Source organism: Manis javanica, chromosome X (genome assembly GCF_040802235.1).
Source record: "Manis javanica isolate MJ-LG chromosome X, MJ_LKY, whole genome shotgun sequence".
NCBI classification, from domain to species: Eukaryota; Metazoa; Chordata; class Mammalia; order Pholidota; family Manidae; genus Manis; species Manis javanica.
This window is the reverse complement of record NC_133174.1, coordinates 124,797,423-124,810,099: the sequence shown is the minus strand read 5'-3', so window position 1 is coordinate 124,810,099 and position 12,677 is coordinate 124,797,423. Positions and strand designations below refer to the sequence as shown.

Genomic DNA, 12,677 nt, shown 5'->3' with positions numbered 1-12,677 from the left:
TCACCACTTAACTGTCTTTTAACCAATCTGTGTCTTGATTTCTTCAGTGGTTAAAAAGACACTATCGAATTCGATGATTTAACTCCTTCCAGCTTAAAAACAAAGTTGTCTGTTTCTTAGCTTCGGAGTCAACAAAGAATCATTGCAGATATGCAAATCACCTCATTTCATTAAAAATGTTTTAGGTCTGAAAAGGATCTTAAAGATCATCTACTCCAACTCCTTTATCATACAGATGTGGAAACAGATCCAGAGAAGAGAAGGGAATTGCTCAATTAGCTCCATCAGGGTGAGAGATCAGTTTTCTTGATTCCTATTCCAGTGCATTTTCCACTACATTTATTTTTAAATCAAAGTAATGCATGAGCATGGTTTAAAAATATCAAATAATACAGGAGAGCTTGTAATAGAAAACAACAGTTCTCAACCCCACCCCTAGTCCCACTCCTCAGAGGCAACCATTTTGAACAGATTCTGTTTTCAATTCAGCCAGTAATTACTTTAGGATCTCAAAATAAAAGATCTATTCCTTATTTCTTGATTTATCCATTTTGGACCTTATCTATTGACTCCCTGCTATAAAAAGGCAGAATTTAGCTCCCTTGGCATTACTCCCAACTTCCTTTCTTTCCTCCACCTCCCCAGATTTGATAGGATTATCTTTATGAGGTTTTTTAAATTCACTTTTAAAGAGAACATACAGTACAATTTACTATTTTTGGCGTACGCCTCTGACTTTAGGCAAATACATAAAGTTGTGTAACTACTACTACAAATAAGATATAGAACAGTTCCATCACCCCCAAAATTTTCTCATGCTGCCCTTTGTAGCCTACTTCACCCTCTACCCCCAACCTGAAATAACTGCTGACTTGTTTTATGTTCCTATAATTTTGCTTTTTCCCATATGTTATAGAAATGGAACCATAAAGTGTGTGATTTTTGAGACTGCTTCTTTCACTCCATATAATCATTTTGAGATTTATGTATTGGTAGCTCATTCTTTTGTACTGCTGAGTACTATTCCATTGCAGGGATGTATTGCTGTTTAGTCATTCACCGTCGAAGAATATTTGGGTTGTTTCCAATTTCATAGCATTTTTTTTTATTATGCCACTGGCTACTTTTTAACTTGAGTAATATACTTAAACCTCTATTTCCTGAGCCATCATCCACCATACCTTAAGTAGATCTTGCTTTTCAGAACAGTAAATGCTTTTGACTGGATTTTAAAACATGATACTTTTGTTCATTTAGTCTCAGCTTTCAATGGATTTAATTTGAAGGTGTAATTTTTCATGGGGTTTGGAGGGCTTGTTTAAATGCTATCCAGCAGCCCTATTCTGGGCTACTGCTGTTCTAAATGGCTCCTGTAGCGTAGGGTGCCTTCTCTAGTACCAGCCATGCTAGCTGCTGGGAAGATATACATGCACTTTCTGTTCTGACTCTTGCTAACTCAGGCAGTCATTTTGGGGAAAAGGACCTTTCTTCATGTGGATTTCAGCTTTTGCCTGTCATGCTTTTTCTGTTCCAGCTGCCTTCACCAGTGAGCACAAAGCCACATTTCAAAGGAGACGGACAAATTATCCCCAGCTGCCTTGAGGAGGTTAGCTTTCTGTGTGTTCTGTGTCCCCCTTCTCTGATAACCAACAGGTTAACTTTCCAAAGGGAACTGACAAAAGCAGAAATTGTCCTTTCACCCAAATGGATTTCTGCTTTTTTAAAAGATGTAGGATTTATTATATTCATTTTCCATTCCTACTTAAATTTATACCAGGAAATACAGTGTGAACGATCACAACTGAACCTCTATTGTTTGTAAGACTCATATTAATGCATTTCTTTTTTAAATGTGCTTACAAGATCTAAATTATGTTTTTTAATTTGCTAGCACAGTGTCTTTCCTCAAAGAGTAGCCATTTAACATTTGGATGATATCAGCCCTGGTCATAAAGATTTGTATGTTGCTACATTTCACTTGTGGTTTCAGCCGTCTTTGTACATATGTTATCTACCTAGCATACTGCATTACAGGAGTGAGTCTGACACCTAGTATAGAGCCCTACACAGAGCAGGTACTCGGTAAATGTCTTTTGAATTGAAATGGTCCAAGATAGTGTCACATATATACAATGGTGAAGTATTCTGTATTAATGCAGTGAGTCATGTATCGTCAAGCACTACTGGGAATGCAGATTGATACAACTCTCCCAATTTGACAAAATGTGCCAAAGCCTTAACAATGTTCTTATCCTTTTACCCAGTAATTTTCTTTGTAAAGACTTACCCTAAAAAATTATACAGATGCACAAAAGTATAAATACTAGAACATTCACTGTAGCATCATTTAAAATGGAGAATAAGTAGAAACTTCTTAAAAGTTGTCCATAATACGAAATCCTATGCACTGAGATTTGCCTTATGAAATACTGTGTTGTTATTGAAAATCATATTTATAAGAGTGTTTAATGACATAGGGAAATACAACCTAAACTAAGGGAGAAAGGGAGAATACACAAATGAACATACAATATGATCCCGTGTGTGTATATAGAAAAAAGAAGACTGGAGGGAAATAAATAGAAATATTAATACTGGTTATCCCTAGGTGGTAAGATTATGAGTGATTTTCATTTTCTTGTTTTCTTAATTTCCAAATTCTCTGCAGTGAGCTTGTATTACTTTACAATCTGAAAAAACAGCTTTTTAAGTTGAAAGATGGAGGGCTTACATTCATAAAATCTTAGTAATAAGATATGGAACTGTTTCTTGAACCAAAGTCAGCTGTTCAGATGCCATGTGGAACGTCATGGCAGTGTTTAGTTTTCAGAAAGACAAAATAAATCACAAAAGTCTTTTTGGGTTTAAGTGTGAGCCCCAGTTTGATATTGAAAGGCAAATATGTTCATACTTTTCTCAAGGCCTCATTAGATTTCATCCTTCTCTCTCCCCATCCCCACCCCTTTTTAAACTGCCCAGATCTGTGGAACAACTGTTGAGCAAACTGGAAATAAATAAAATTCAATGACTTTAAGATACCACAAGGCCCTCCCTTCCTGTGTACTAATGGCTACCTGCCCATCGCACTCCCCAGAGTGGAAGGCTGGAGTCAGCCAAAATGGAGGTTTCTCTGATTCAAGCATGAAAACTGCAAATGCTCAAAAGAGAGAAAAACTTAGGAATTCCGAAAAGACTGAGACACAACATATACAACCTTCCTTCCCCTACCTTCTTAGCTTTACATAATGTAAACTGGTGGGCTCTGCTGGGGGAAAAACTACTAAGTAAAAACTCAATCATATAAGGTGATAAAGTAAGGACTATTGACATTTCAAAGGAATCTCAGAATCTTAGAATTTTAGAACTGAAAGGATAATATTTCAACAAGTATAGGGCTCCTTTCAAATACCAGATACTATGCCAGGTGCTGATCAAATGTTATCTCATAAAAGAAATCTAGCAATGCACCCCCATTTTACAGATGAGGAAATCAAAGCCTAGGGAGGGGTTGTGAATTGCCTTACCTCACAGTTTATTGGCTGCAAAGCTGGGACTAGGTCCTACATCTTCTGGAGACTCTCAGGTGAAAAAAATTGGTTTTTCTGATATAATCTTCCCCTCAGCTCCAGATAGTCCAAATACTGTGCAATTGTGCTTGGCTATTTTGCCAGCATCTCTAGCTAATCAGGTCCAAAATCAAACTCGTAGCCTTCCCCTTGTCTCTCAGTCACCCAGAGTCTGAACCAAAGTGTGTTTGGCTTTTTACTCTCTTTCAACAACCCCCTTCCCCTATAAACACTTTGTTAATAAGTCCTGTCAATTTTTCCTTCAAAAAAATACCTGCAGATCCTGCTGAAGATAACCCAACCTCTACCTCCTTAAAAAACCTCTTAACTCCTCCAGCCCACATTGCTGTCTTTCTTCTGGCTTCATACAGCACTCCTATTCTGTACCACATAATTGAGTTTAGCACCTGTCATTGAGGGGACAATTAGCATTTGTTCAGCAGCATTCATTCATGCAACAAGCATGTATTGAGTGTCTACTATATGTCAGGTCCTGAGATGGAGAATTCGTCTTATCTCTCCAACTAGACATGAAAAACACTGAGACCGTAGGCTACATCTTTCTCCATAGTCTCTTAAACACCCACTGCAGCTCTGGGAACATATTGAAGACTTATTTGTTCAAGCACAGATCAGATTTAAGGAATCTGTCACCAGCTCAGCAGCTGGAGGACTCTGGGGATGCTTTAATCCATGGTTCTGCCTCAACATCTCCTAAGCTACATGAGTATGATCCAGTCACTCAGTGAAGACAGCATATTAAAATGTGTCTTTGTAACATCATACCTTCAGAGATAAGTGATATTATTTAACTAATAGGAGATGTGGGATCCTCAAAGTCAACTGGGGATTTCTGCCTCCAAGAAGATGGAGTAGATGTATTTTCCCCTGTCCTTCTCATTAAGTATAACTAAAAACCCTGGGCTTTAGATATAAAACAAACCTAAGAACACTAATGAAGGTGGCGAGAAGAAGGCAGACTAGCTAAGGACCTCAAGAACCAAAGAATGACACAATGGTGAGTTCCCTGGGTTTTCTTTCTGGCCCATATATCCCAAACTGACTGTTGGATAAGGCAGCAATTCAGAAAACACCAACAGGAGCAGACAAAAATAAAAGCCTGCTCTCCCTAACCAAGGGACCAGGAAATGGGCAACCTGGCAAGATAGAAAACTATTTGACAAATACTGCTTTGCTATAGCCAAACACCACAGACAAACTGAGACCCCCATTTCACTCATGCCAGCAAAGGCTGAGTAGGGAGCCCGACCTTCTACCCCAATCTGACAGAGACAATGATAAGACAAGACCCTCCTTTCCCGTAGTAGAGCAGTGTCAGGAAAAAAAAAAAAGGAAAACAGAAGATTTAAATAAGATCCAGAGTCTCATTATATAAAACCCAAGAATGAATAGTACTAAACTGAAAATCATTCATCATACCAAGAATCAGGAAGATCTCAAACTGAATGGAAAACACAAAAATCAGATGCCCAAACCAAGAAGACAGGGATGATAGAACTATATGACAAAGGTTTTGAAGTGATTATAATAAAAATGTTTCAGTAAGCAATTAGAAACATGCTTGAAACAAGTAATAAGAATAGAAAGCCTCAGCAAAGAAATATAAAGCCTGAGCAAACAAACAGAGAAGAACCAAATGGAAGTTTTGGAACCAAAAAACTCAGTGGATCAGTGGATGGGCTCAATAGAAGAACAGAGGGGACAATTGAAAGAATCAGTGAATTTGAAGATACAGAAATAGAAATTACACAGAAAGAAAACAGGCTGGGAAAAAATGAGCAGTGCCTCAAGAACCTGTATTACTAAAACAAAAAAATGTAACATTCATATTATTGGAGTTCTAGAAAGAGAGGAGAAAGAGAATGGGGCCAAAAAACATTTGAAGAAATAATGGATGAAAATTTCCAAATTTGGGAAAAGATATAAACATACATATTCAAAAAATTGAGAGAGAGAACTCCAAATAGGAGAAACCCAAAGAAATTCACACTCAGATACATCACAGTCAAACTTCTGAAAACAAAAGACAAAGAAAAATTTCTTGAAAGCAGAGGAGAAAAGATACTACTTGCAGGGAAACAATGTTTTGAATAAGGAATTGGCACATTTTTCAAGTGCCTGCAGAAAAGAACTGCCAGCCCAGAATCCTATATCCCACAAATAAATATCCTTCAGGAGTGAAAGGAAATCAGGACATTCTCAGATGAAGAAAAACTAAGAGAATCTGTCACCATCACACCTACCCTAAAAGAGTAGTTAAAGGATATTCTCTAAACAGAAAGGAAATGATAAGAAATCTTGGAACATCAGGAAGAAAGAACACAAGAAGCAAAAGCAAGATTAAATCCAACAGACTTTTCTTCCCCCTTGAGACTTCAAAATTATGTTTGGTGGTTGAAGCAAAAATTACAACACTGTCTGATGTGATTGTAAATGTATGTAGAGGAAATATTTAAGCTAATTATGTTATAAACTAGGGAGGGTAAAGGGACATAATGGAGGTAAAGTTTCCACATTTCACATGAACTAGTAAAATAACACCACCATTAGACTGTGATAACTTATGTATATACAATTTAACACCTAGAGTAACCACTAAAAATTTATACAAAGATACACACTCATAGCTTTGACAGATCAATCAAAATGATATCCAAAAAAATATTCAAGTAACCCATAGGAAGGCAGGAAAAAGAAAACAGAAAAGTGAGAAATAGGAAACAAAAAAGGTGACTATGGATCCTAATATATCAATAATTGCAGTAAATGTGAATGGCCTAAATACACCAATTAGAAGACAGAGACTGGCAGAGTGGATAAGGAAAACATGACCCAAACAATCTGCACAATATTTGAAGTGAGTATGTAAAAGATATGTATGTAAATTATGTATGTCTTTTCATTCTTCTTTTACTTTAAATCTCCCAATCTTATATTTCAAGTGAGTGCGTAAAAGATACTGACTTGAAATAAAAGATTGGGAGGTTTAAAGTAAAAGAATGAAAAGACATAAATCATGCAAATATTAATCAAAAGAAAACATGAGTGTATCTATTAAGGCTTCAGAGCAAAAATTACCAAAGACAGAGAGGGACATTATGACATTATGGTATGTAATAATGATAAAATGGTCCCCGTAAAATGGAATCCACCAAGAAAACATAACAATTCTAAATGTGTATGTGCCAAATAACTGAGCTGTTTTTTAAATAAAATATGTGAAGCAAAAACTGATAGAACTGAAAGGAGAAATAGATAAAGCCACAATTATAGTTAGGGATTTCAACACTTATCTCTGAACAACTGGTAGGACAACCAGACAGAAAATCAGCAAAGATATAGAAGAACTCAACAGCACCATCAATCAACAGGATCTAATTGATATTTATAGAACACTCTACCCAACACTAGCAGAGTACACATTATTTTCAAGAACCCATGGAACATATGCCAAGATTCACCACATCTTGAACCATAAAACAAACCTCAACAAATTTACAAGAATTAAAACCATACACAGTGTGTTCTATGACCATATGGAATCAAATTGGAAATCAATAACAGGAAAATATCCAAACACTTGGAAACTAAACAACATACTTCTAAATAATGCATAGTTCAAAGAGGAAATCTCAAGAGAAGTAAAAAAAATACATTGAACTAAATTGAAAATAAAAATACAACATTTCAAAATGGGTGGGATACAGAAAAACCCATGCTGAGAGGAAAATTTATAACATGAAATACAAAAGAGGAAAGAGGAAAGGTCTCAAATCATAAAACTCCCACTTCAAGAACCCAGAGAAAGAAGAGCAAAGTAAACACGAAGCAGCAGGAAGAAGGAAATCATAAAGAGCAGAAATAAATGAAATTGAAAAGAGGGCAATAATAAAATCAATGAAACAAAAAGCTATTCTTTTGTAAACTTCAGTAAAATCGACAGATCTCTAGCAAGACTGACAAAGAAAAAAGAGAGAAGAAATTAATTACCACTATCATGCCAAAACAGAAGATATTGCTACAGACCCTGCAGACATCAAAAGGATAATAAGGCAGTACTACGGACAACTTGATGCACATAAATTTAACAGCTTAGTTGAAATGGACCAATGCCTTGAAAAATACCAACTACCACAACTCACTCAAAATAAATATAGCTAGTAGCCCTATAACTATTAAGGAAATTAAATCCATAATTTAAAAACACCCCAAGAAGTGTATAGATCCAGGTGGTTTCACCAGAGAATTCTACCAAATATTTCAAGAAAAAGCAATGCGAATTATACATGATCTCTTCCAGAAAATAGATGTGGGAACATTTCCCAGTTCATTTCATGAAGCTAGTATTACCCTGATACCAAAACCAGACAAAGACAGTATAAGAAATCTACAGACCAATCAATATCCCTCATGGATATAGATGCAAAGATCCTGAAAAAAATATTAGCAAGTAGAATTCAGCAATGTAAAGGAATTATACACCAGTACCAAGTGGGTTTTTTTCCAGGTATGCAAGTCTGGCTTAATATTCAAAAACCAGTCAATGTAAACCACTGCATTAACAGGCTAAAGAAAAAATATGACATGATCATAGCAATTGATGCCATAAAAAGTATTTGAAAAAATTCAACATCTATTCATGATTTTAAAAAATCTCTCAGCAAACAAGAAATAGAAAGGATCTTCCTCAAGTTGATAAAGGAAAATACAAAAACATCTATAGCTAATAGTTATACTTAATGGTGACAAACTGAATGCTTTCTACCCTCTTGGTCAGCACAGTCCTCTCCCTGCAACTCTGTTCTATTTTCCTCTCTTCCCTGCTACTCTTTCCCCTATGCTGCTACCAGCCATCACCTTCTTCTCTCATCTGAGCACAGCTCAAGTGGTTCTCTGCCCTTCATTTTTGAAAATGAATCCATAGAGGCAAGAATCCCATACTACGAAAATCCCAGCATCATGGATGTGCATGCACACATACAAGTATGTGTCTTATAGATGTGGGATGATAACAATAACATGTAAGAAACATTGCCTTAGAGATTTCCAAGACAAGGATGTCCACTTTCACCCTCTTATTCAACATATTCTTAATGAAGTTCTTGCCAATATAATAAGGTCAGAAAGGAAAATAAAAGGCATACTGATTGGAAAGGAAGAAATGAAACTTTTCCTCTTTGAAGATTACATAAAAATCTACATAGATGATCCCAAGGAATCTATTTTATGAGTTCCTAGAACTAATAGGTGATTTCAGCAAGACCACAGGATATAAGATACACAAACAATAATTAATTGTATTCCTGTATACTAATAATGAATACATGGACACCAAAATCAAAAATAAAATACTATTTATAATCACTAAAAAAGGATTTAGATGTATATCTAACAAAACATGCATAAGATTTGTATGCTGAAAACTACAAAATGCTAATGATGGAAATAAAAGAAGATCCAAATAAATATGGAGAGACACCATGTTCATGGATTTGAAGACTCGGCCTAGTAAAAATGTCAACCTCCCCAAATTGGTATACAGGTTTAACATAATTCCTAATTAAAATCCCAACAAGATTTTTGTAGGATTTTATCTAAAATTTATGAGGAAAGTCAAAGGAACCAGAATAGTTAAGACAATTTTGAAGAAGAATAAAGTGGGAGGAATCAGTTGGCCCTATCATGCATCTGTAGTAATCAAGACCGTGTGGTATTGGTGAAAGGATAAACACACAGGCCAATGCCACAGAATAGAATGCAGAAATACACCTACATAAATATGCCCAACTGATTTTTTTAAAGTACAAATGCAATTCAGAGAAAGAAAGGTAGCCTTTTCAACAAATGGTGCTGGAGAATTTGGACGTGTGTGTGTGTGTAGGGAGAGATTTATTTTAAGAAATTGGCTCTTGTGATTGTGAAGGCAGGCAAGTGCAAATCTGGGGTAGGCCAGTAGTCTGGAAACCCAGGGGGGAGATGATGTTGCAGCTCAGATCTGAAAGTAGTCTGCTGGAGAATTTCTTCTTCCGTGGGGGAAGTCAGTCTTCTTCTTAATGCCTTCAATTGGATGAAGCCCACCTATATTATGGAGGGTAATCTTTTACTCAAAGTCTACTGAATTAAATGTTAATATTTTCCTTAAAAAGATACCCTCACAGCAACTTCCAGATGTATTTCACTAAATACCTGGGTAGCATGGCCTAGCCAAGTTGACATATAAAATTAACCATCACAAACCTCATCTTAAGTCTCATACCTCATATAAAAATTAACTCAGAATGGCTCGTGGACTCAAAATGGAGCATCTTAAATGTAAAACTATAGAAATTTAAGAATTCAGGACCTAGGACTAGGCAAAAAGTTCTTAGATTTGATACCAAAAGCACAATTGGATCTGACCAAAATGTAAAACTTCTGCTCTGTGAAAGATCCTGTTAAGAGGATGAAAAGCTACAAAGTGGGTGAAAATATTTGCAAACCACACATCTGACAAATGACTCATATCTAGTATGAAGAGCTTTTAAAAACTCAACAGTAAAAAAAAAATCCAGTTGGAAAAGGGCAAAGGATATGAATATACATTTCAGTAAAGAGGAAATACAGATGGTAAATACATGAAAAGATGCCCACCATCATTAACCACTAGGGAAATGCAAATTTAGACCACAAAGAGATGTTACTACACACCTACTACATACAGCTGAAGTGAAAAATAGAGACAATACCAAATTCTGGTGAGAATGTTGAGAAACCGGATCTCTCAGACATTGCTGGTGGGCATGGGAAATGCTGCAGCCACTCTGGAAAATAGTTTGGCCAGTTTCTTACAAAACTAAACATGCAATTACCATAGGACCCAGCAATCACACTGCTGGGCATTTATCCCAGAGAAATGAAAACTTATGTCCACACAAAATCTGGTACATGAATGTTTATAGCAGCTTTATTTGTAATAGCTGAAAACCGAAACGAACCGAAAGGCTGTTCGATAGGTGACTAGTTTAACTGTGTTTTGACGAAAAGGAGTGGACAGTAACTTGGATGGACCTCAAAGGCATTATCCTGAGTGGCTAGTTTGCACAAAGGTCTCCACCCCTTACTCGCCTTCCCCCACCCCACCACCACCACCCCTAATTGCAAACACTCTAGATTCAGTTCCCTATGATTCAAAAGACAAACTGGCAAAAAGAAGCACCCCAGGTGATTTCAGTTTTGTGGCAGGGTATGAGGAGTGGCAATCTCTAAGGCAATGTTTCCTAAATAGTATCTTTATCATCCCAGATCTACAAGATACACACTTCCACGTGCGTGCATGTGTGCGCACATACACACACACACACGTATCCCAGATGTCGGCATTTTCATGGTATGGGGTTCCTGCCTCTATGACTCAGTTTCAAAGATGAAAGAGAGAGACCCACCTGAGCTGTGCTCGGATGAGGTGGGGAAGGTGATAGCTGTCAGCAGCACAGAGAAAAGAGTAGCTGGGAAGAGAGGAAGAGAAAATGGACAGAGTTGCAAGGCAAGGACTGGATGACCTGTGCTCTGAATCCGTAGCTGTGGTCTTGGCCACTCCGCTGACCCGTGCTCACTATATTCCCCATCTAACGTCCTAGTTTTGAGTCTGAGAACTGATGTAGAAACGTGTTTTCTTCAGGGAGTCCTTGCCAGACCCTAAGACTAAGTTAGATCATTGTGTTATACACTCTCATTAACATTTGAACCTAACCTTGGTATCATTTCTCATAACTGTAATTACGTGTTTTTGAGATTGACTATTTAATGTTAAATAGTGATTCATGAGTTGATCTATTTACTGTGTTTCCCACTTAGGGCTGTAAACGTTATGAATGTCGGAACCCTGTCTTACTTCACTTTTGTATATTCCCAGGACCTGAAGAGTGCTGGTCCAAAGAAGGTGCTCAGTACATATCTGTTGGATGAATGAAGGTGAGAAGCAAGACCCTGATTGAATTAAACATAGTTACTTAAAATCATATTAAGGAAAATAAATTTTAATTTGTATTTATTTTCTCTCTTACAAAACAGGAAAAACATTACTTATCCCTCTTACTACATTGGATAAGCCTGAACAGATATGGAGGTGCTCCAGAGTAAAAAGCACTATTCAACTTTATGTGCTAATGATAATAAAGCAATGCCTTCCTATCCTTTGAGTTTTGGGGGCCCATTGTACATTCTGTGAGGAATGGAATCCAAGCCCTGGATGTGCTATATTCAAAAATGTGTCCATCACTGGGGGGTTTGCTTCCACCCACCAAGGGTCCCTCCACTTCATCCAGTAGAGCCCAGGGCTTGCTGGAACCATTCGCTAGGTTAGAGTGCCTGCCCAGGCTAAGTAATGACTGGTAGGTATCAAAAATAATGGTTTCATTACCTATATTTATTTCCCCCAGGGGAAAAACTGAGTTGGGAGAGCACAAAGGATTGGAGAGGAGACTCTCCTTTAGACTGTGACCTTATGGCCCAGTTGCTGTTCCTCATGCTTCTCCAGGCTTTCCATTCCCTGTCTCATTCCACTCAGACCGGAGCCCTCCCAACCAGTCAGTAAGAAAGCACAGATTCTTCCAGTGAGGGAATCGGGGGCTGCAGATGTGACATGTCAGTACATTTGAGGGACAAGTCCAACCTGTTTAGCCTTTAACACATAAGCTTGTCTTTTCTTCCCAGTAGACCATGGTTCAGCCCCAGGCCACCTAGGGTCCCTTAGGGGAAACAAGGTCCTTGCTGGCTGAGTTCCACATTCAATCCCCAAGTTACAATGAACACTGCTCTCCTCACAGCCACCTGACACCAGAGCTGTTGCTCAACTCTCCCTTGTTCCCACGCCTGCGCCTGCGTTGCTTGAATTAGCTTTTCTTCCTGGGCCCCTGACTAACTCAGCTTCTTCGCAAGCTGCTCTTCTACTTTCTCCTGTTCTTGATTGAATTCGTCCCAAGTTTCTCCTCACTTCCTCCAGCCTGAGATTTCTCTGTCCTGGAGTATTCTTCACTCTCCCTTGCTGAGCATGCTCTGGTCAGATCATTTCCTCACAGTGCCCTCCCCCAACACCCATCCGGGGCCTGTGCG

The 12,677-nt window shown here is 37.7% G+C and overlaps 1 long non-coding RNA gene across 1 annotated transcript; it reads left to right on the top strand.

Moving 5' to 3' along the window:
* Window positions 1–1,545: 1,545 nt before the first annotated feature.
* Window positions 1,546–11,812, top strand: LOC140847454 (uncharacterized). The gene is made up of 3 exons (XR_012127456.1): window positions 1,546–1,606; window positions 11,479–11,537; window positions 11,637–11,812. It is a non-coding gene; the product is annotated as an uncharacterized lncRNA (long non-coding RNA).
* The last annotated feature ends 865 nt before the right edge of the window (window positions 11,813–12,677 follow it).